Below are 22135 nucleotides of genomic sequence, written 5' to 3'. Positions count from 1 at the left end.
GATAACTCTGCAATCATGTTTACTTTCTTACTGATGCTTTCCTGTTTATTCTCACAATGACAAATATCATGGGTAAGAAAAATCAAACAAGGCATTGGAAGAAACAGAGAGAGAAAATTGCTTGTTGGGCTTCATAACCATGTATGATGTATCCCTCGTGATCATTCCTCACACCCTTGTTGGAAATGATACATTCTGGAGCTTTCGGAGAAAGGGCTTGGTGGGGTGGGGGTGGGGGCGGGGGGGTAGGCACATGCATGCACATGTGCGCAGAAATGCAATCCTTTGCCCAACAGTGGGGTCAAGGTCACTTCTGCCAAGTGCACCCCAAAAACACAACTGAGTAGTGGAAAAGAGACTTTACTTTCTCCCAGATAGACAGGAATTCCTGCTTCTTGCCCTGGGGACTTCCTTCCCTCCCTCCAGTTCAGTCTCTGTCTCTCTCCTTCTCTAGCCTTGGACACAATGAATACTCAATGAAATTTCTACCCACATTCCTCTCAAGGTGAAGTGCTGAGGACACAAGCCTAATGCTCTTACGTTGTCTCTATGTGTAAGTTCTATAATAAGATTACGTTAGAGCCAATGAGTCTCATGAACAACCCTGGAAAACCTTTTCACACTATTTCTGTCACACAGTTTTGGTTTTAAAAAGCTTGCGAGACCCAGATCTCTCCACCTGAACTCAGGAGCATCTGGGTGTCAACGGCCTGGCCTAAATTTTAGCAGTCAGATTTAAGCTGCAGCGTAGCTAACAGGCAGATTCAAATTCCTACAAATGGGCAGGCGGGATCCCACTGGATGGCCCCACCCTTTACCTGGTGACGGCAGATGGGAGGCGAGAAGAAGATGGTACAGAAATACAACGTTATCCTGAAAACCTCAGAGACCGCTTCTGTCTTCTTAGGATCTTAAAACTTCGGGTTGTGTTTTCTATTTGGGGCCAGGGGAAAGTATCAGGCTGCCTCCTTCATTTCTATTTCCATAATTGGAGTCTCCCCCATAAAAAGAGCCACTTAAAACCATTTCCATTCCCTTTAAAGTTAATAATAAAATGTATTGCCATCCTTGAGAACTTACTACGTTCCATGCACTGCACTAATAACAAAAACAGACATTACTGAGCCAACACCACCGAGCCTTTCCTGGATATGAAGCTCTGCTCTAAGCACTTTTGACTTGGAATGACTCAGTTAATCTTCCAACGACTTCCAAGTCCCTATTTTTTCAGATAAGGGAAAAAAGGCTTAGAGAATCTGGTTGCTTCCTCCAGATGACAAAGTCAGAAAGTAGCACGGCTGGACCTGCAAAGCAGACCTCTCAGCAAACTTCTGCGTATAATCCTCACAGCACATCGACGTGACAGGGCTTTTCATTCTCCCCATGTCTCAGATGGGGACAAGTGGCGGAGCATGTCGGGAGCTGCCCAAGAACTGACAGGTGTAAACTCAGATGAGGCCCACGCCAATCCATGCCTCGGAGCGGGGCACGAGGACTGCAACCCTGAGCCACCCCTTCATCATTTCAGCATTGGGAATGTTTATCTCGATTACAAATCAGTTGTGTTTTGAAACAGTGGTGACAGGAACCAGGCAAGTACACAGACAGGGGGATGGTTGCCAAGTGCATTCCCAGGAGTGGGACAAGCCAGAGAGCAAGCGAGTGTGGTCCCAGGGCCGAGGGGGCCTGTCTTCCCCCACTCAGTGCAGAGTTCCGGAATCCCAGAGAACACTGAGAAATCCAGAGGAAGAACACTTTCCTTTTCTATTTTGGATTCCTTCATTCAGGGGTTGATGAGAGTCAGCTGGTTGAGCTTACAGACAATGAGCCAATGCCCAGGGAGCACCTCTCAGCCTTCAGCAATACCCCTACTAACAGGATGCAAATGGGAGGGGCTCCCCTGAAGTCCGTAGGTCTGTCCCCAGGGTCTTACTGCTCAACTGCACAGGGCCCTGCTTCTCTACAGGCTTCCCGAACCACATGGCTGGAGGACACTAGCTCAGTGGGTAAAGAAAGGGGCTAGAAGAGAAATGGAGAGAAACTTCTCGGGTTGGGGGACACCGGGCCTGTGAAAGCGTGCCTTTCCGAAGTGTGACAAGGAGACCACAGAAGGGACCTGGCTGGACGTAGTTTTTTATTTGAGCTGCTGCTTCTAACAAAGAAGCAGGAGAAGCAATAAGAAGAGGAGAAAGCATGACTCTCGCTGTGCTAAGTGCTTTATGGAGAACTTTCCATTTGTCCTCATTATAAAGCAATGAGGGAGACTCACCACATTTAAAGAGCCTCTCTTTTGTTGTTTACCAGTATATCCCTGGTGCCTAGAAGAGTGCTTGAAACAAGTAAGCATTCAATAATTATTTGGCGAATAAAGGAATAAATTTAAAGCATCCAAGTTTTTGGAAAGCTTATGAGCCCAGATCTCTCCATCTGGTTTCAGGAACATCTGAGTGCCAGTGGTCTGGCCTTTTCTAATTTTAGCACTTAGACCAAAGCTGCACTGTAGTACTCTGTGAATTCACTCTGTAAATTTGGCCATAAGAGCCACTGGTCAAGGACCCTCTCAATGACAGGATCCCTTCCCTATGCTCTCAGCATTCTGGCTTCCTCATTCCTACTCCTTCAACTGCCGGCTTCTCCAAAAATTATGAACAATTAAAAGAAAAAATGCAAACAGACTAAAGAAACAAAATTTCCAAACTTCATTTATAACCAAAGAATTGAACAAGAAAAAAAAAAAATGAGATCCTGTGAATCAAATGATAACAAAAAAAATGTTGATACTCGTTGTTGGCAAAGTGGCAGTGAAATAAACACGCTCATTCAGGGTTAACAGGAGTGTAAATCGGTGCATTTGGAAAAACAGTATGACAAGATGCATGGAAAACCTGTAAGAATTCCATAAACTCTCTTTGAGTAATCTCCCCCTCTAGAATATATCTAAAGAAATAAAAACAATTGACAAACACCTATGCACAGATACGCCCACTGCAATGAGTATATTACAGAAAAACTGGAACCATCTCCACACCCAGTATTAAGGAACAGATAATTAAATTGTATTACATGCAAAAGGATGACACAGCATGTAATCGTTTAAGATATCTTTAACAATACTTCATGACATGCAAAAATACTGTGTAATATTAAATTTTAAAAACAGACAATTCTATATACCGGATGGCAGCAATTTTGTTAAATATGTATACACTCAAAGAAAAAAGAATGGCAGAAAATTTATGTTATTCTCAGGGTCAGGACTCTAGATTATTTTTACTTTTTCACTTGGTCTGCTTTTCTGTAATTTCAAATTCCCTATAATGAGCTGGTTTAACATGTGTCATCAGAAAACCAAACGAAGTTTGTGGGAATTTCCTCCTCTGTTTCTATTACTAATAACATAATAAGAACTTAGCTAGTGAAGTTCCCAGTGACAATTCTATATCGGTCTTCATGTATTTTTATCCCACATAAGGAAATAAAGAGAGGATGTCAACCCCATTCCAGAGCTAGAGGAACAAGACCTTGGAGCATGAGTAGCTGCAATCGAATACACAGTGTGCACCTCAAAGAATGTAAGCAAAACACAATTACCCTTCCCTGTGCCCCAGCCTGGGGCAAAGCACATGGTACCTGGGAGGTGTTCATCTGTACCAGTCAGTCAGGCAAGGGCAGAGGACACTGAAATTCTCAGGCTACACATCACATTCAACAATTTTTTAAATGCACAGTTGTAAACTGGCAGGAACATTCTACTTTTATATACAACTTCATCAAATGGTCTTGTTTAAAAAAAAAAAAAGATCAGCCTTCGGAGGCAGGAGACAGAGAGGGAGAGACGGGCGAGAGCAGAAGCAGGAGAAAGGAGAAGGAGGAGCAGGAGGAAGGGCACCTCCAGAAACTGGAAGATGAGGGAGGGAGGACATGAAGGTGGGAAGGCGAGGGAAAAGTAGGCATCTTCTGAAACGAATATTTTTATTTTTACTTATTTTTGTTTGCTTGAGATGAAGGTATTTAGGGGACATTTCTCATAGTGAATATGCTGAAACACTTGTAAATGGTGTCATTTCCCTTAACATTGCTGGAAAAAGGAGAGCGTGCTGGAAATGAAATCCAAGATAAGGGCCAGCTACATTACACACACACACACACACACACACACACACACACGCACACACACATATTTTGGCTTTTGTCAGGTCTATTTTTTTTTAATAGTCAACTTTTTAATAGTCATATTCTAATAATTCTACATATTTGGGGTATCCTATCATAAAAGGAAGGAAGAGGTGTAGGAGAAGAGCAGGGGATTCCCAACACAGAGGGTCACAATTGGGCAATGGCCTGGGGTCTGTCATGTCCCTTTCCTGGATGTCTGTGTCATCTTCAGTCCACTACAAGGAAGAGACCAGACAAGTCCCACATTCTTTGGTCCTCTCTGAAGTTCAGAGACTACTTCTCCACAGAGCAGAGCGGAGTACCTGCCCAATTTTCAACACACAGCGAAGCTCGCTGGAACGCAAACATTTGTTGCCTACACCGTTAATGCCGATACTGCTGGGGTATGGTGCACAAAAGAAGAGAACTTAAAATTTTAGACTCTAAAAGCTGTAAGTACCTCTTAATTTTTCTGCATAAACTGAGGGAACCCCAACCAAAGCAAATTCTGGAGACGCAAAGGCAAACGTAAAGCAATGGTCTGCATGGGGGAAAGAGAAGGAGTGATGTCGGGCTAATGAAACAGGGAGAGGAAGAACGGCGCACCCTTGAAAGAACACAAAGTCCCTAGCTCACAGGCTGAAAATCAAGTTGGGGGAGTGGGAAAATACCAAAAACAATTCAGATCAGGGGGGAAAAAATGCCTAGCAACTTAAAGTCTAGAAATTTTGAAATCAAAATAAATTGTACTTCACGTAATTGTGGAAAATGCATACAGTTGACCCCAAGGGGTGATTCTGTGTGGCCCAGCTTAGCTTTAATATTATCTAGAAGTCGAGGGAGAAACTAGATGATAATCTAAAATCTCAACATCATTTATAAAATGAATTCAAGACTGAGCTATCTTGAGAGGTCCAACATAGATATCCTGGCCATCATGCCTTAAATGGAACAAATCGGAAACCCCACCATTGCAGGGATGGACAACACAACAAGAGAAGTCGCCAAAGTATCCTAAAATAAGATTTAGATATAACATGTAATGACTCGGAAAAATATTTGCCATAGTGTAAGGGTAAAAATAGGAAACACACTAATGTGCGCAGGACGAGCACATATAAACAAATCTATATATACAAAATCCCGGCAGGATACTGATAAAAATGTTAGGGGAGGTCACCAGTGGAATTGTTCTTCCTACATTTTCTTCCTCTAAGAAGAACGGTTATTAGCTTCCACAAAACGGGAATATTCTTACTTCACCCAACACTACCTTAATGGAATTTAGTACCTAAAGAGAGCAAGCATATTTGTTCTTACTTTACCTACAGTTTTCTAGATGCTTGAAGATTTGGGCACCAGCCTAGAAATCTCAAGAATGTTCACTGTGTTTCAGAATTTTTGAATAAGCCAGAATCTTTGATGCTCTTAGTTGAGTTGAAAGGCAGATAAGCCCATCAAAGACTACCTAGATTAGTATAAGGTGAAGGTGACAGACTGGCGTGGGGCTCATGTACAAACTAATACTTTACTAATCTGGAGACCATGTTAACCACACCAAGCTGTGGTATACTTCAGATGATTAAAACAACATATGTTATGCATCCCCCTTTTCCCCTGCTTTTTCTTTCTTTTCTTTCTTTCTTTCTTTTTTTGAGCCCAGTGTGGGGCTTGAACTCACCACCCTGAGATCAAGACCTGAGCTGAGATCAAGAGTTGGACGCTTCACCGACTGAGCCACCCAGGTGCCCCATTTGCCTTTTCTTTAAAGAGTACTATCTCAACCACTGGAGTAGAGAATGAATTGAAAGGGGCAAAATGTGCAGAGTTCCTTTGTGTAGCAGTGAATTTTTCTGTGATCACTTTCGACAGGCTGTGCTGTGACCCAAGTATCACAGAGTTAGCCCCCTGTCTACGTGGGCCTGCAAGGGGTGGGGGTACATGTGACGACCTTAACAGATAACAGTGCCGAACGGGCACCATGCCCGGAAAAAATCATTCACAGTGCCTACCATAAGCACACTGGTGGTCCTACAAAGCCAGTATATATTATGGGTGTGAGAGTCCAACATTTTTGACTCTCATTGGTTAAGGTTATCGATGACTTTCATGTTGACAAACACAATAGTCCGTTCTTTGTCATCATTTCCTCTGACCTCTTAGCCATCTCTGATGCAGCTGACATGCTTTCCTCTTTTTTTTTTAAATATTTATTTGAGAGAGAGAGAGAGAGAGAGAAAGTACGAGGAAGAGCAAGAGAGAAACAAACCCAAGCAGACTCTGCACTGAGCATGGAGCCAGACGTGGGGCTCGATCTCATGACCCCAGATCATGACCTGAGCGGAAACCAAGAGTCGGATGCTGAACCAACTGAGCCACCCAGGTGCCCAAATGCTCTCCTCCTTTAAACAATGTCCTCAGTGGGCTCCCAGTTCACCCAAATCTCCCAAATTTCCTGCCAGCTTTGCCTCTTTCATCTCTATATCCTGTAATCGAATCACTTAACATGGTGTTGGCTTCAGAACCCCCATCTTGGAGCCCTACTCTTCTCTACTTACACCACGGCTGTCTTGGTGAGCTCACTCAGGTTCATGCCTTTATGCGTCACTTACGTTACAGAGCCTTAATTTACAGCCTCAGCTAGGACATTTCTAGATCCACATACCCAAATGCCCATTTGCCAGCTCAATCTGGGAGAATACTACACTGCTCAAAGCCCACGTGTCTACAGTTACACTCCTGCTTTCCCCTGCTTCCCTCGTCCACCCTTGACAACACTCCTGGCTTGACCAAACTTTAGTCAGGCTCCTGAACCCACCTGGGCACCTCCTTATAAAATCCAGTTTTAGCAAGAATCCTGCTAAGTCAGTTTAACCACAAGCACCCCCTCTACCACCTTCAGTATCTGATCACTGCTGATAGCTGACTGGTTTCCTCCTCCTCCATCACCCCCCAGGTAGTGTCTGATCACACTGGCCTGTCTTCAGCAAGAGTCCTGTGAGATCTGTGTAGCTCAGACCCTCTGCTTACCCACGATGTTTTCTCTTGGTAATTTTCCATCCGCGGACGCCCACTCTCCTCCCTGGCTATAAATTCCTACTTGCCTGGGCTGTATGCAGAGTTGAGCCAATGTCTCTCCTGTAGAAAATCTCACTGGAGTGTTCCCAACACCTATTGTGATGGTCCTGAATAAAGTGTGCCTTACCATCTTTAACCAGGGAGATGAATTTGTTTTTTTCCTTTAAGACCCTCAAACCGATGCCCCTACAGGGGTCCCTATTTCAGTTCATGGCAGCTCCATCCTCCCAGCTGTTGCTTGGGCCCAAAGCCTCCATCTTGTAACTCTTTCTTTTCTATGAACAAGCAATCCCGCAGATGACATTACCCCGTCATTCAGCACAAAAATCCTGGAGTCAGCCCTGATGCCACTTTTTAAAACATTCTACATCTATTCCACCAGGAAACCCTTTGGCTCTTCCTTCAAATCAAAAGCAAATCTAACTACTTCTCACCATCCTGATCCTGCCATCCTCCTATCTCATTGGGATGATTACAGTGGCCTCCTACCAAGTCGCCCTCCCTATCATCTTGCTTTGTTCACCCACAGGCAAATTTCAAAACGGCTTCCAGAGTGATCCATTTAAAGCATGAGTCAGATCCTGACCCACCTCAAAGCCCATCAGTGGTTCCCTAGTTTACTAAAAGACTGAGTCCAGTGAGTCTTCATGCCCTACTCAGTCTGGCCCTGTTACTTCCTTTTTTGTTTGTTTTTCAAAATTTATTTAACTTTTTTTTTTTTTAAGTAATCTTTACACCCAACCTGGGGCTCAAACTCATGACCCCAAGATGAGGAGCCCCTTGTTCTTCTGATTGCACCAGCCAGGCACCCCTGGCCCTGTTTCTTCTTGACCTTGCCTCAGACTACTCTCCCCCTTGATGACTTGACTTCAGTCACACGAGCCAACTTGCTCTCTTTAGAACACGCTAAATCTTTGCTCCAATGCTCCCGTGCTTCACAGTCAGCCTTACCCTGATTATTTATAGTTGGACCCCTTCCTCGGGCAATCTGATCTCCCTCACCCTCCTACACTTCCTCCCCAGCGCCTCTATTGCTGTGTATTTATACTCTATTTCCCTGGCTGTCCCCATCCCCTAGAACACCAAGCAGAGGGCTTGACAGCAGTGTCGCTCACTGAGAGATTCCCCATCAACTTGAGCAAAGCTGTCCATTAGAAATACGAGGCCTGCCACATGTGTAATTGTAACCACACTGAAGCAGTGAAAATTCAGGTAAATAATTTCTATTATTAAACCTAACAAAAATACGATCATTTCAATGTATAAGCAATAAGGAACAATAATCCAAATATTTCACATGGGTCTTTTTCCACACAAAGTCTTTTAAATTACTTTGTGGAATTTACACTTACAGCACATATAAGTTTGAGCTGATCGCCCTGCAAACATGCAGCTAGTGGTCTCCATATTAGACAGTGTAGGTTTACTCAATTTATTCTACTCTACTTTATGCTTCTTCCATTTCTTAGGAATCCTGGGGCACAATCCACTAAACAGATTTCCTAACCCACAAATGGGTCCCAATGCCCACTCTGAAAATCATTGTTCTAAATAAACTTTAAGGTATGTCATCCGTACTGAACAGATTTTAGGGCACTTCCTCTGACCTCTAGGGACAGCTCAGGACCCTGTGAAAGGGAAACAGGCTTCCAGAAAAAAGAGGCCTGGAGGGATAAGCCGAGGAATTAAAGTACCACGCCAATCCACAGACTGAAATCATCACCGTCCATCCGATGAGGCAAGACTGTTTTTTTAATTAAAAGGTAATTTTAAATAACTCATCGCACTGTCAGATAATTAACAAAACATCTAATTACTTATAATTATATACTACATGCATGCTAATATACAAAATTCAAGGGAAAATGTGCATGATTTTCACACTTCAAAAAGAGTATATTTGAACAGAGCATAAAGACTTCAAGCTTTTTCATTCTTCTCCCCTCCCTACCCCACCATGCAAAGGCTACAGAAGTCCAAGAGTTCAGATCAAGGACAGAGAAGTACAAACTTAAATGATTAATCTTCATTTTTCAATTGCGAACTCCCACTCACCAGTAGTCTTTTTAAAAGGTACTGTCAACTTCAAATCCGAACTCAACCCTGGACAGAAGGTCACTTTTCAAAACGGACTCAAAATAAGGATTCTACCACCAAGAGGACATTTGCTCCTTTAAGGTTCTGGGTGTTACTAGACACGAGGGGGTAATGCAGTCAAGGTTGGCACAGATCTGCTACCTTAAACAGGGTTTTGTTTTTGTTCAGTTCAGCTTCACATTTCTTCCTGAGGGTTGTGAATTGCCAAAGTAAAGGCAATACCTCCTACATCTCTGTTAAGCTGTTACGTTGTCACCTAAACTGAGAATCTCTTTCTAAGATGCTCAAGGTGAGCAACTGGGATATTTGTGCCCTTGGCAGATGGAAGAACAAAACATCATTTTAAAAAGACGAATAAACCATTTGTTATTCGGTTTTGTATTTCTGATTGTTCACAGTGCAAAACACGGCTAGCTGATAATCGCTGCAAAGACTGCCTTTACTACTAAAGACGCCTGTATGTACGTTTCAACAAGTGACTTCTGCTTGAAAACGAACTCTATTGAGCATATTTCTCTGGAAATCAATATTTAAAATTTTTTTTCTTTGAAACTAACATTCAAGAGAAACAGCTCTTGTTTACAGAGTAACTTAGTTTAGCATTATGGTTAACAATGTTTAAAAACAGCTAACTTAAAATGCAAACATTTAAATTTTGAAGTTTAACTGTTGGGAGGCCAAGTCAGTTCTATGAAAATATAAACAACATGAGGACAGTCATGTTTCCCCCAATTGCCATCCCCTGTAAGAATATTTCAGGTCACCATTTTGTTGGGTTTCGGAGTAAGAACTCAAACAACTCTGAGGTTGTACGAGAGTTACAAATTTATTTATTTATTTTTTGGTAGTTACAGATTTAAGTGCTTGGGATGAACCCTGAAAACATCATGCTAAGTGAAGGAAGTCACTCACCAAAGACCACATATTGTAGGATTCCAGTTATGGGAAATGTCCCAAATAGGTCAATCTATGCAGACAGAAAGTAGATTAGTTGTTGTCAAGTGCTCAGTTGAGGGGAATGACTACTAATGGTTATGGGGTCTCTTTCTGGGGTGCTGAAAATGTTCTGAAACCAGACTGTGATGCTGGTTGCAAACTCTGGGAACATACTCAAAGCCATCGAATGGTACACTTTAAGTGGGTGAACTGTATTGTGATGTGAATTATATCTCAATAAAGCTATTAACAAAATTAATATGCCTGATAATGTTCATAACAGCATTGTCATGAAAAATACAATAAAATCAAGTTAAGCTAACACAGCTTCCATAGAAGGCTAAAATACATAAATCCCTGATACCTTGGTGTACCCATTATACATCACTTTCTCCCAGCAACCAGTATTTGCCCTTCCTGATACTGGTCATCAACCTCGTTCATAATGTGGGTCTTCCCCTCTCTAATATAAACTCTATGAGGACAGAGACCATGTCCTTCTTATGTAGTGCTACGATCTTAACAACTAGCACACAATCATCAGTAAATGCCTGCAGTAGGAATTTATGTATGTATGCAGTATGTACTTTTGTATGAATGAATGAATGAATGAATGAATGAATGAATGAACGAACGAACGAAATCACCGGATTGGGGCAATTCAACCAATCAAGTTGCGGTGTTCGAATTGTCCCCTTAAGCCTGTTCTTCAATTCGCCCATGCTCCTGGCCATCCTGGTAGACACATTTCCCAGCAGCCACTGCAGATTCTTGCAACCAGGCTACCATAATCTTACCAAATAAAGGTCAATGGATGGGATATGTGCAATTTTTAACTCATTTGCATCAAAGAAAACTGCTTGCCTTGGATTTCTCCACTATGCTTCAACCATGTAAATAATGACAAAGTCCCAAGGTAGGAGAGCAAAAGAGAAAGAACCTGCCAGGTAAGCTAGACTGGTCAGACTGTTACATAAGAGAAAAGTAAACTTCCATTATCTAAGACATTGTATGTTGGGGTCTCTATGCTATAATACCAGCCTAATCTTTACCCTGATCGTTAAGCCCAGGCATGGGTGTGTGGGGAGAAAGAGGGAGAGAGAGGGACTCCAATGCTTAACTGAACAGACTAGTGATTCAGCTAGCGTGGTCATCTGATGGCTCAATGAAGACACTGTTAATGTCTACACAACAACTTGATCAATTATGTCACACAATTCAAATGTGGAATGCTACAAAGCAGTCATTTTGAAATGGATTTAACTTTGAATGTTATTGGCATTAAATATTTAAACCAAATAAATATACACTTTCAAAAGAACCAGTGGATATATTTTAAATAGCTGAATAGCCATTTTACCTTTATTTGTAACCAAGATACAATCTGCGATATGAAAGACACAATGAGTAGAGTCTATAAGGATGCTTTATACTCCTGGATCCAACAAAAAAGAGCTCAAATCGGGCGTAGGAGAATATTGCAATGATTACGCTGTCTTTTATATTGTCTCTTGACTTTCTCACAAATAAGTTGACCATAAAAATAAATTAAAAAAAAAGAAATCAACAGCACATAAGATGTGAAGCTTGAAGATGCCTAAAATGTTTTAAAATAACCATTTAATTGTCATCTATATGCGCTTGATGATTATCATCCACTCCCAATACCACTCAGAACTGATACAAGAATATGAGTTTTACAAATTGAATTTGAATCTCAAGCAAAAATGAATGTAGGTGCAATGCCAACGTCGGGGGAAAGCAGAGGGGAAATGATGTCTAAACCTTTAGTGAATCACAAACTAAGGCAGCCATGATAAAATGACATCAATATAACTGTGACCCGAACAAGACGTCTTTTTACGTCCAGTCTTGACATTCTGGGTAACCGTGGGTAAGTTACTGATCACTTCTGGGACCACCTTCCCAGTCTGTAGAGTGGGGATTATAATCATTGCTGCCTATCTCTCAAGAATGCTGGCACCAAACCCATTTTGTAACGTGTTCAGATCTACTTGGAAAAAAACTGTTACATGACTGTTATTTATGACTCTTCGGACCTTTGAATCTAAATCTGAAAAATGGCTTCATCTGTTTTTCTGAATGTGCCTGGCCCCTTTATGCACATAAGTAGTTTTGCCCATAGTGCCAATGTAGACATATTTACTTGCATCTATGCTACTTACGATTCCCAAGTTTCAAATGCGGTATGACATTTACTAAGAAGCACCCGTCATCTGAAATCTACCTGTTTTTGATGGCATAGAGATGGTGCTGGTTTCTCCATCATCACTGGATAGCATGATCTTCTCGGGGTTTTGTGGTTTTTGTTTGCTTTTGAGAGACAGTGTGCCCGTGCATGCACATGCAAGAGGTGCAGGGAGGGGCAGAGGGAGAGAAAGAGAATCCTAAGCAGACTCCACACTCACTGCTGAGCCCATCACGGGCCTCGATCCCACAACCCTGAGATAATGACCTGAGCTGAAATCAAGAGTGGGACACTTAACTGACTGAGCCACCCAGGCACCCCACGCTCTTCTCTGTTTAAGGATTATCCCTCAGAAAGAAACAGTAATCATTCCAGCCATTTTACAGACTTTTTTTTTTAACCTTTTCAACAAAACTTTTTTTCATTTATATATGAGCTCAAAATAAATAAGGATTCGTTTTTGAAGGCTCTTTGAGCTTGTTAAAAGGTTAAAAAAAATTACATGTGATTTGTTATTTAAGTCTCTATACCTTCACTAATTTCTAAAAAAAGTAAAATAAAATTTGAAATGAGGGTTAAACAAAATGGAATTGGGATTGTAGAAGGATAAAAATAAATAACCCAATGTTAATTGGGGGTAGGAAAAATGAAGTTTATATAAAAAGATCTCAATCACAAAAAGTTGGAGTGGGAAAGAAACTACACAGAGATTGAAAACTCTTACTCCAAGCTTCCTAGCAGTCAAGTTTAAAACAAAAATTATATGAATTTATTGCTCAGCTTCCTTTGTGTCATGACAGGAGCCATCAGAAGGACAAAATGTTTCACTGTTCCTGAAATTTGACAAGGAGTTCCTCATTTGCAGTATATCGTATCCTTTAATACACCATGTCCTTGACATTAATTATAAAGAAAGAATTTTTTCTCTCCCCATGGACTGCCTCTCTTAGTCAACACTAATGAAAATTTCCTGGAACCTTTTCTTTCCTTCTTGGTTTTTTTTTCCCCCCCGAACTTGCCCCTGTCTCACGATATTTTAAACTTTGACCGTTATCACAGAATTGGAAACAAATCACATCGCACACATTCAAGCGTGCCCATTTTCAGGTCATGGGTGTTAGCGTAGGCATTATAAAGACATCAAGTCAGAAGAAAAATAATTCATGCTTACAGGTGACTCCAAAGGAAATAATGAAAACTACTCAGGACGCCCCTATTTGAAGCTGTCGGGGTAACACAACTCTCAAGGTGAATATTTCATCTTTTCAACCACGCTTTCAGCTTTGTTTAATCACAGTTTTGAGCTCTGCTGGAAATCTTTGCTAGCTAACGGCGCGAGATGAGTTAAACACCTGGCACAGCTTTGCATAAGGAACGTCTTGGACTGAGATCTCGCAGGACTCATGGAGACCAGGAGACACAACGTACAGTCGAGCTGAGTCGCTGTGGCAGAGGCGGAATGGCCCACAAAACAGAAAATATTTCCTGTGTGGCCCTTTACAGAAAAAGTTTGCAGATTCCTGAAATTAACTAAGCCTTCCTTTTTAAGACCGGGCAACTGAGTCTTAGCAAAGGGAAGTGTTTTGACTTGATCACCCCAAATAGTAGTTGGGATCCACCCTTTCCGTGCTGTAGTGGATAAGTGAACCTGTCCCCCGTGGCGGGCAAGCAAGTGCTTCCCGCAAAGGTTTCATGTAAACAACAACGATGGTGAAATGCAGCAAATTGGATTTTTTTGCCTCCAATCCAATGTGCCAGAATGCAACTCTAAAAACAAATCCATACCTTTCAGAGGCATTCTAGAGTCCCAAAATGCTAAGATTAAAAACAACAGTGATCAAAGAATCTTTGCGTTATAAAGGTTCAAAAAAACCCCAAACATGTTCAACTAAAGAGTAGGAAGTCTCTGTCTTACAAATTCATAAACTCAACTTAGTAATACCTGAGTGGAGACTCGGTGGAACCAGGTCAGCAAGGAACCTGTTTTACAACAGACACAAATCTACTAAAGCAAACGGAGCTGTTATTGGCCAAAATTCAAAAACAAAATGAAGATGCCACTTGAGAAGCCTCAGCCGTGAAAATGACCTGCAAGGTTAACTTGGGTCAGATGACCACGGCCCCACCCGAGAGCGAGCTTTGGAAGTCAAGAAAATATGGAGTATCTGCAACCAGTTTAAACAGAGTGCTTTTTTGTTCCCCCTCCCCAAAAGTGAGTTTGAGAAAATTTAATTTAGCTTTAATTCATCAAGCTACATTAGTCTCTCTGAAAACTTCTAATTTTAAAATCAAATACTCATTTGATTTTCAAGCAAGGTCAAGAGAACAAGGCAGCCTAGCGCTGACATCACAGGGATATGCCCCACGCCGCTCAGCAGTCACATCAATGTGCTGTGTTGCTATGGTGCTTGACTATTAATTTCTGAAAGAAGGTGATTATAAAGCCGCCAGATGAACATCAATCGAATGACACCACTTGGGCACAGAACACTGACATGCGCTACTCACATTTGCAGCAAGTTCGTTTTTATGAATCACCACTCTTGTGATGTGAATATGGCTTTCTAACTTTAAGCCCACCAAGTCAATAACCAAAAAAAAAAAAAAAAAAGAAAAGAAAAAAAAAAGTTCAGCTTCAATAAAAAGGAGAAAGTTTGATAACCTTTGGGGGGGAAGGGTCACTCTGCAGACCATTTCTTACGAGCAGTCTTTTCTTGAAAGTTCTCCCCAAAGATTCTACTACATAAGGACTTCCACACAAATGCAAACACATATATTTGGTAGCTACATAGATCGGAAAAGAGTTGAATTAAGATATACCTAGAAGGAGGGAGATATGGGCCAAGATAGAATTCCACTATTCATATTTGCATTTACCTTTTTTGGCTTCTGGAAAGCAATCTTCAGGTATAGTCACCTCAAAAGGTCACTTCTTACCCTGAAAACAAAAGAGAACGTCAAAATCTGAATGTCAAGAGACAGCAGCCACCACCTATCTGCCTGGGATAGATGCAAGAACAACAAAAGGACTCCGTTACGTTGCATGGCAAATGACTTTCACAGTTAATAAGGACTAGCGCAAGACCACTGATCTGGCGCACGGGCCTGTGAGCTCCTCCAGACAACAAAAACAATGTGGGTGGAAACCGTAAAGGTGAAACACTGCAAATTCTGCATACGAACTTTTTCTCATCTTGTCATCTATCAATTTATTTTCTGGTGCAATAATATGGGACTCATAGGCCTTTGTTTTTGCAAACCGGACTGCTCCCTGAACGTGTCTGTTTGGTTCACATTCACAACATCTCTGATTTCATTAAAGCACAGGCTTGTTTCCCCCCCCCCCCTTAGGCCCCCCCCCCTTAGGAAGACGAGAGCGAGTTCTTATAGATAAGATGCTTTATGCCACCCTGGGACCTTTCAAAATGAATACAAGCGCCACGATCTTCAAGTTTGGGGAGGGGTAAGGGGTTAATCGGTTGGTGAAAGCTGTTCACACTATGTTTTCCACTTCGCATTTATCTACCAGATCTACCAAGTTAAATAAAAATGGTTTGTGTCAGATGAAATAAACAATTGAAACTGAGCTCCCTAAAACACAAAGAAAGCCTGGAACATGTTTTATCCCACATCTACTCCTGCATCTGCACACTCTCTTATGCAAAACAGTGTGTAATCCTCTAAGAAACATTACAAGCTGCCTCTTTCTGCCCATGTAACTGGGATCAACATATGGCACAAGTGAAAAGAAAAACATTTGTTTATTAATTTAGATCAAGTTACCGACAGGGTACAGGATTCATTCCACATCAGCTGACCAAATGCTCATGTAATTTTTGGTAAGATGCTAAGATCGTACCATCATTTTACTAAAATGTTAATATCCTTTTGCTCACTCTTCAGAACAATATGTAATGAAGTGGTTTTAATTTTATACAGAATATATCCCTGCTTATCCCTCTGCTGTCAGCCCTGAATGTGGAAAGGCAAACATTATTGAGAAGAGTTAAATCTTATTTCACAAGGGCTAAAATTTGAAAGTGGCACTTTGGTGAGTACTATCTTTCAGGAATTGATCGGAGGCCAATTTATGACATTTCCACAAGCAAGTATATGCAGATTCTTGCCATAAAGATTGGGGAAAAATGCAGGCTCTGAGTGAAATCATAATTTTCATGTTTACTGTAAGAGGAAATTGGAGGTTTTCACCATAAATGTTCACCATTTGGGTGGGGGAAAACCCTAGCTCTGGGACTTAAAATTACTATTTTGCAACCTGCCCCAAACCTTTTTGTTTTTACACAAAACAATTCAAATTGAAAATGAAATGAAAATTTTGAGACACACTGCTGATGTGTGTCCTCAGGATTGGTTTCTCTACTGGTGAGAACTCTGTCACGGGGCAAAGGGTGCTAAGAAAACAGGGAGCAATGATGTTGGGGTCCTCAGGGTAATGGCAAAATCTGCAAAGCAGCTCCGCTCCTCCCAAGTAAGAGGAGCTCCTTAGATACAAGGCACAGCAATAATCTTATACACGAGAAATCTCCACTCACCACACATGCAATCTTAAATGGAAAGGAAGTGAACTCTGGCAGATGCTATTGAATTCAAGGCAAGAACGGCCATTCTCTCTCCTTTTTACCTGAGAGATCCTCCAACGTGTGTGCTCTAAACTAATGTTCATCTATGGAGTTGTGTTTATTTTTGCATGTTTGGCCGTCAGATCTATAGTATTAGACTTTGCAATGCAGATGAGATTGCTATCATATAGGCCTGCAAAAAACTGGACCTTATTAAAATTTCATTTAAAAAAAAAACCTGCTGAAAATGCCTACTTTGAATAAAGTTATCTTGAGCCCTGTATTCAAACCTATAGAAGAATTTCAGGGAAGAACGGGGCCTATTTCTCTATGCACCTGTCTACATCGTATAGTTTGTTAAGTGAACAGAACAAAAATATAAGCCGATTTACCCTCAGAGATTTTACAAGGATAATTTTCCCCTAGGGAAACAAAATTATATAACTGACCCTCCAACTTATAATTACTAAAGCAATACAAAATTGGCTACATTTAATTTTTACTTATACAAAAATACAAAAAACCCCACAAAAACCCAAAACTGGCCGTGGGATACAAATCATATGTTCCTCCATTGTGAAGTCCCATAAATTTTAATGCATATGCACATTTGACCACTCATTAATTTCTTTCTGTTGATTTTAGTTTTTAGTATACATTAGCCAAGTAATCTAAAAGATATTTTTCTAGCTTTGCAGAGAAAAGATTAATAGTTCAACAGCTGTTTGCCATCATGCTAAATTAAATGAAATGTGTCAATATAACAGACAAGAAAATTAGGGAGTAGTACTGGGGCCTGAGTCTGCATCATGACGAGCCTGGAAGAATCAGAAATCAACAACTAGCAAAACAACCTGCATTTCATTTTTTTTTTTTCCAAAATGTAAAACTTCCGTTTCCAAAGCGGCTCGCTATTTTTTTAAACAATCACTTTTACTTATCAAATATATCAACTAATTACCTGAATGCTTACTCACCGCACAAGCATCAAAACTAAAATTAAATGGTTATGTAAAGCTTTTAAGTTTTTTTTTTAATATAGAAAGAAAAATATTCCCCTCCAGCCCACTCGTCTTCTTCTAAAATGCTGTTACCATCTGAATTGCATTGTCTTTTTTTTTCCTCTTTCTGAAGTTTCCTATTGGTTTTAGGTTTTAAAAGTGAGCCAGGAATACGGTAAAGAGAAATGACTTATTTTCCTTTGTGTCATTCTCTGTACAGTTCAGATCCCGTGGACACCAGAATTGTTCCTGATGTGGCCCCTCACTACTGTTTGCGAGAGTGTTGTCCACCTGAATCGATGCATTGACTTTAAGACCTTGAGTAAGACACCAATCTTCAGCAGGCAACCCATTCATTAGAAAACTTAAGGTACTCCCCTCTTCCTCTACCCCTTCCTAACCCCCAGCCTTAAGAATTTCCCACTGTCTGCCGACCTCTAGGTCACCACAGTGCTTCAATGTCACACTTCGTAGGGGTGTATTTTGCCCCCAATTTCATCTATGCGATAAATAATCCATAATGCCAATGGGGATGGTGTAGTCAGAACCAAGTTGCAGGTAGGGGCGCCTGGGTGGCTCAGTCGTTAAGTGTCTGCCTTTGGCTCAGAGCCTGATCCCAGGGTCCTGGGATCGAGCCCCGTATTGGGCTCCCTTCTCTGCTGGGAGCCTGCTTCTTCCTCTCCCACTCCCCCTGCTTGTGTTCCCTCTCTCACTGGCTGTCTCTCTCTCTGTCAAATAAATAAATTAAATCTTAAAAAAAAAAAAAAAAGAACCAAGTTGCAGGTAAACATGGGGGTTTGACTTCATTTCACAAGACTGAAAATGAACAATACACACTACTTTTCCCACTAAGAGTATGTCCCCCCTTTCTTCCATGGCAGCTGAAGGAAACGATTTGCATCAGGATTCCTGCATGATGTTTCATTTTATAGGATCATACAAAAGGGACTGGGAAAGACGACCAACGTCTTTCACCTTAACCTTCAGTACACCAAACGAGGCCGGGAGGCTACCATGCACCAGTGTCGCTGGGAATGCAAGGACGTCACTCACGACCAGCTCCTGGCCTGCAAGGAAGGTGGCGATTTAGTCATTTGTCTCTAGCTAGAGAATACCTTCTCTGAAAGCCCAGGAACAGAGTTCAAGGTTCTCATACCCCAAATATTGCAATCGAAGGACATGTACTTCATCTAAGAAAACAGAAGGTCTAAATGGGCCAATTTCCAAGAGACGGCTGTCTCTTTAACTAGAGACTCCTAACTCATGTGGATTTTCACGTCTTGTTTTTCAAAGATTTCTTAGGAAAACAGGAGCATATCAACACAAATTTGCCTAGCTGAAAAATGATAGTACAAGGGTCACTTCATTTTCTGCACTCGACACAAGAAAATCCACTCAGAAATCAACCGCAGAGAGTTTTTTCTCTGCTCTAATAACTTCAATATTGAGCCAGGCTTACAGAACGAAAAAGCAAAGAGGGCAGGAAGGAAGAGAGAAAAGAAATAAGAGGGAAACAAACTGGCAGCGCTAAAGAGGGGGGAAAAGGAAAAGAACGAAGGGAAACGGAAAGGAAAAGGAACAGCTGTACAGTTCAGGCCTTTGGGACACCAGCCAGGCTCGCTGCTTTACAATCACTACATTTCTGTTACTTCTGTCTACCAAAGAAATCCACCATCATTCCCTAATGTCCCCTCCTGTGGCTGCGAGGAACATTTTAACTTCCTTTCTCCTCATCCTCTGGGACTCTCACCAAAGCGTGGAACCTAACTTTGGGGTCCATTCTCCTAAGAAAAACCGAAAATACTAGAAGGTAAGCCACATGGTGCAGGCAACCCCAGGCGAGGCCTGCCCTGGGGAAACTGCGCCAGGCTGGCAGCCCCCACCCCCGCCCCCCCAGCAGCTCCACACTGGTCCATCTCTTTTGGAGAAACTCCTCTCGCTTACCTTACAGAAAAGTAAAACCCTGGTCATGGTCATGTGAAAATATTTTATAGGTATCCTTTAACAGCCTTTAAAATGTTGAAACCTTAAAACAATATTTGCTGTTTTCTCTTTGAAGCTCTAACAAAGCCTTTGTTTTAGATTTACCTTTAGTGTGCAATAAGAGTTAATAATCAAATCCATCCCAACCCCCACAAATGTTAAACAAAAAGATAAAAGAAATGCAAATAGCTATTGTCATGGAAAGTTAAAGTACCTGTCTGTATTTTTAAGTGAAAACTATTATCTCTATCAATCAAAATTTAAGAATACAATAGCGCTAATCACAGAAGGTGCTCTGACGGAGTTACTTTTCCTCATAAAAAAAAAGTATTTTTCCCCTTAAAAACCGAGCATAAAAGTCATATACTTACAATTAGATAGGGTATTTGTAATTTTATTATTAAAAACCTACAGCAGCCTCACTGTTAATAAATGCTTCAAAGTCTCTAGACTGATTTGTACCCAAGAAGACCCAACTCCCTACATATTTTAATAAGGTTGATGAAATTTTATTTAAATTCTCAGTTTCCAACCTGCGGGGGAACAGCACACTCTTCTGTTGAAAAGAGTTACTCAAGCAGAGGCAACAGTTAACTGGTAATGCAAACTCCTTCTTTTAGACCCTGGACACAATTCCTAGTCCCTGAAATATCTTTACATAGGACATATCTTCCTTGGGTGGCTCGTCCTTCTTCGTTGTGGTAATTCATTTTTGAAATTATAACAGTCTAAAAGAAAGCCGAATTCTACCATCATAGCCCAGAATGATCTAAGTCACAGTACATCAATTTCTCTGAGTCTTTTTTTTTTAATCCACTTTTTAAAAAGACTGGATTAGACCCTGAATATGGTGCTTTCTAAAGACAGTACGGGAACAAAAAATAGCAAGACCCCAGATAGTAAAACAAACAGCTCAAGATTAAAATTCCTAGAGCAAACAGTTAAGCCAGGATGCCATTATGCAGGCTGAGCCTGGATGGATGTCTCCTCCACCATGGGGCCAAGAGGCTGTCATCCCCCCCCCCCCCCACAAGATCAGATTTCCTTCCCTCCCGACCGCCTCTCTGAGCATCATGGCCAACCTCTCTAGTGTGCTATTAATATCAATGAAGAGACGATTCGATTTCCACTAAAGAAAACCCTTCCTATTCCGGCACAGACCTTCGGGGAGGACCCTGGCCCGGGTATAGACAATACAGCAGCAGAGTTTCACTGCTTTCTTACAGTTCGGTCTTACACACTGTTTGAAGGCTTTTAGCAAACAATGGCAGCATTATCTCCAGGATAGTTACAAAACAGGATTTGTTAGGACAAAGAATAATAAAGCTGTTACTCTCTCTCTCTCTTTCTCTCCCCTCTCCACACCCGCCCCCCCCCCCGGCCCCGGTTCCAAGAGGCTCTCTCTGCCAGTCCAAAATTCAGACCCGGTTCCTAAGAGGCACCTGTACTCGTCTATTTCAAGGCAGCCGGCAACTGACAACGGCCCAGGAACTAGGACCCAGGACGCTGGCAGAAGGCGCCCAGAAGAGCAGGAAAGTAGCCTCTCAACATTTGTAAAATGAAACAAAGTATCAGCCTTGGCTTCGCACACACTTACCCGCTCATGGTGAGGAAGGAAAGCTTTGGGGCTGGAGAGGCAATTTTCACACAACGGAAGAAAGTTGAGAGTTTGTAAGGGAGAAACTAGAGGCGCTGGGAAGCCTGCGGGGCTCTCAGGGCTCCCAAGCTGGCGGCAGTGTGAGGAAGGACTGAAGGTATGTGGGCTAAACACAACAAAAGCCACTGCCTTACTCTAGATTAAATATGCAGGAAGAGGCCCCTTTGCATAAACACAAACACTCAGCAAATGAATAACTGGCTCAATCAGACGCCTGCTGTGCCTTCTACCTGTCCTCTCTCTGACAGGAGACACCGCCTGTTCAGGGCACAAGGACTAAACAGGAGACAGTTAAATGTTATGTTGCTATAATAACAATTAAAATGAATTGCATTCATTAGTAATTAAGAACTCACTCCTGGAGTGGGGGGGGGGAATAATGGGGGAGAGAATATAGTGCTATTGTTTTATCTCCAGCTACTCCAAACAAAAGTTGGCA

General features: G+C 41.6%; 1 protein-coding gene across 5 annotated transcripts in view; it reads right to left on the bottom strand.

Moving 5' to 3' along the window:
* The window catches only part of FOXP1 (forkhead box P1), a 563431-nt gene that overhangs the window by 297944 nt on the left and 243352 nt on the right, over window positions 1-22135 (bottom strand). For 4 of the 5 annotated variants that reach the window (XM_087866857.1, XM_045808086.2, XM_087866856.1 and 1 more), the window contains one exon: window positions 15353-15413. The gene's annotated coding sequence lies outside the window, so the exon portion shown is untranslated. Of the gene's footprint in view, window positions 1-15352; window positions 15414-21636; window positions 21824-22135 lie in introns of those variants that run through there. The other variant, XM_045808088.2, reaches the window with a different exon arrangement.

The sequence above is a fragment of the Ursus americanus genome, chromosome 14, assembly GCF_024610735.1.
Source record: "Ursus americanus isolate L20-20 chromosome 14, mUrsAme1.1.p, whole genome shotgun sequence".
NCBI classification, from domain to species: domain Eukaryota; kingdom Metazoa; phylum Chordata; class Mammalia; order Carnivora; family Ursidae; genus Ursus; species Ursus americanus.
This window is presented reverse-complemented; position numbering and strand designations above follow the sequence as displayed.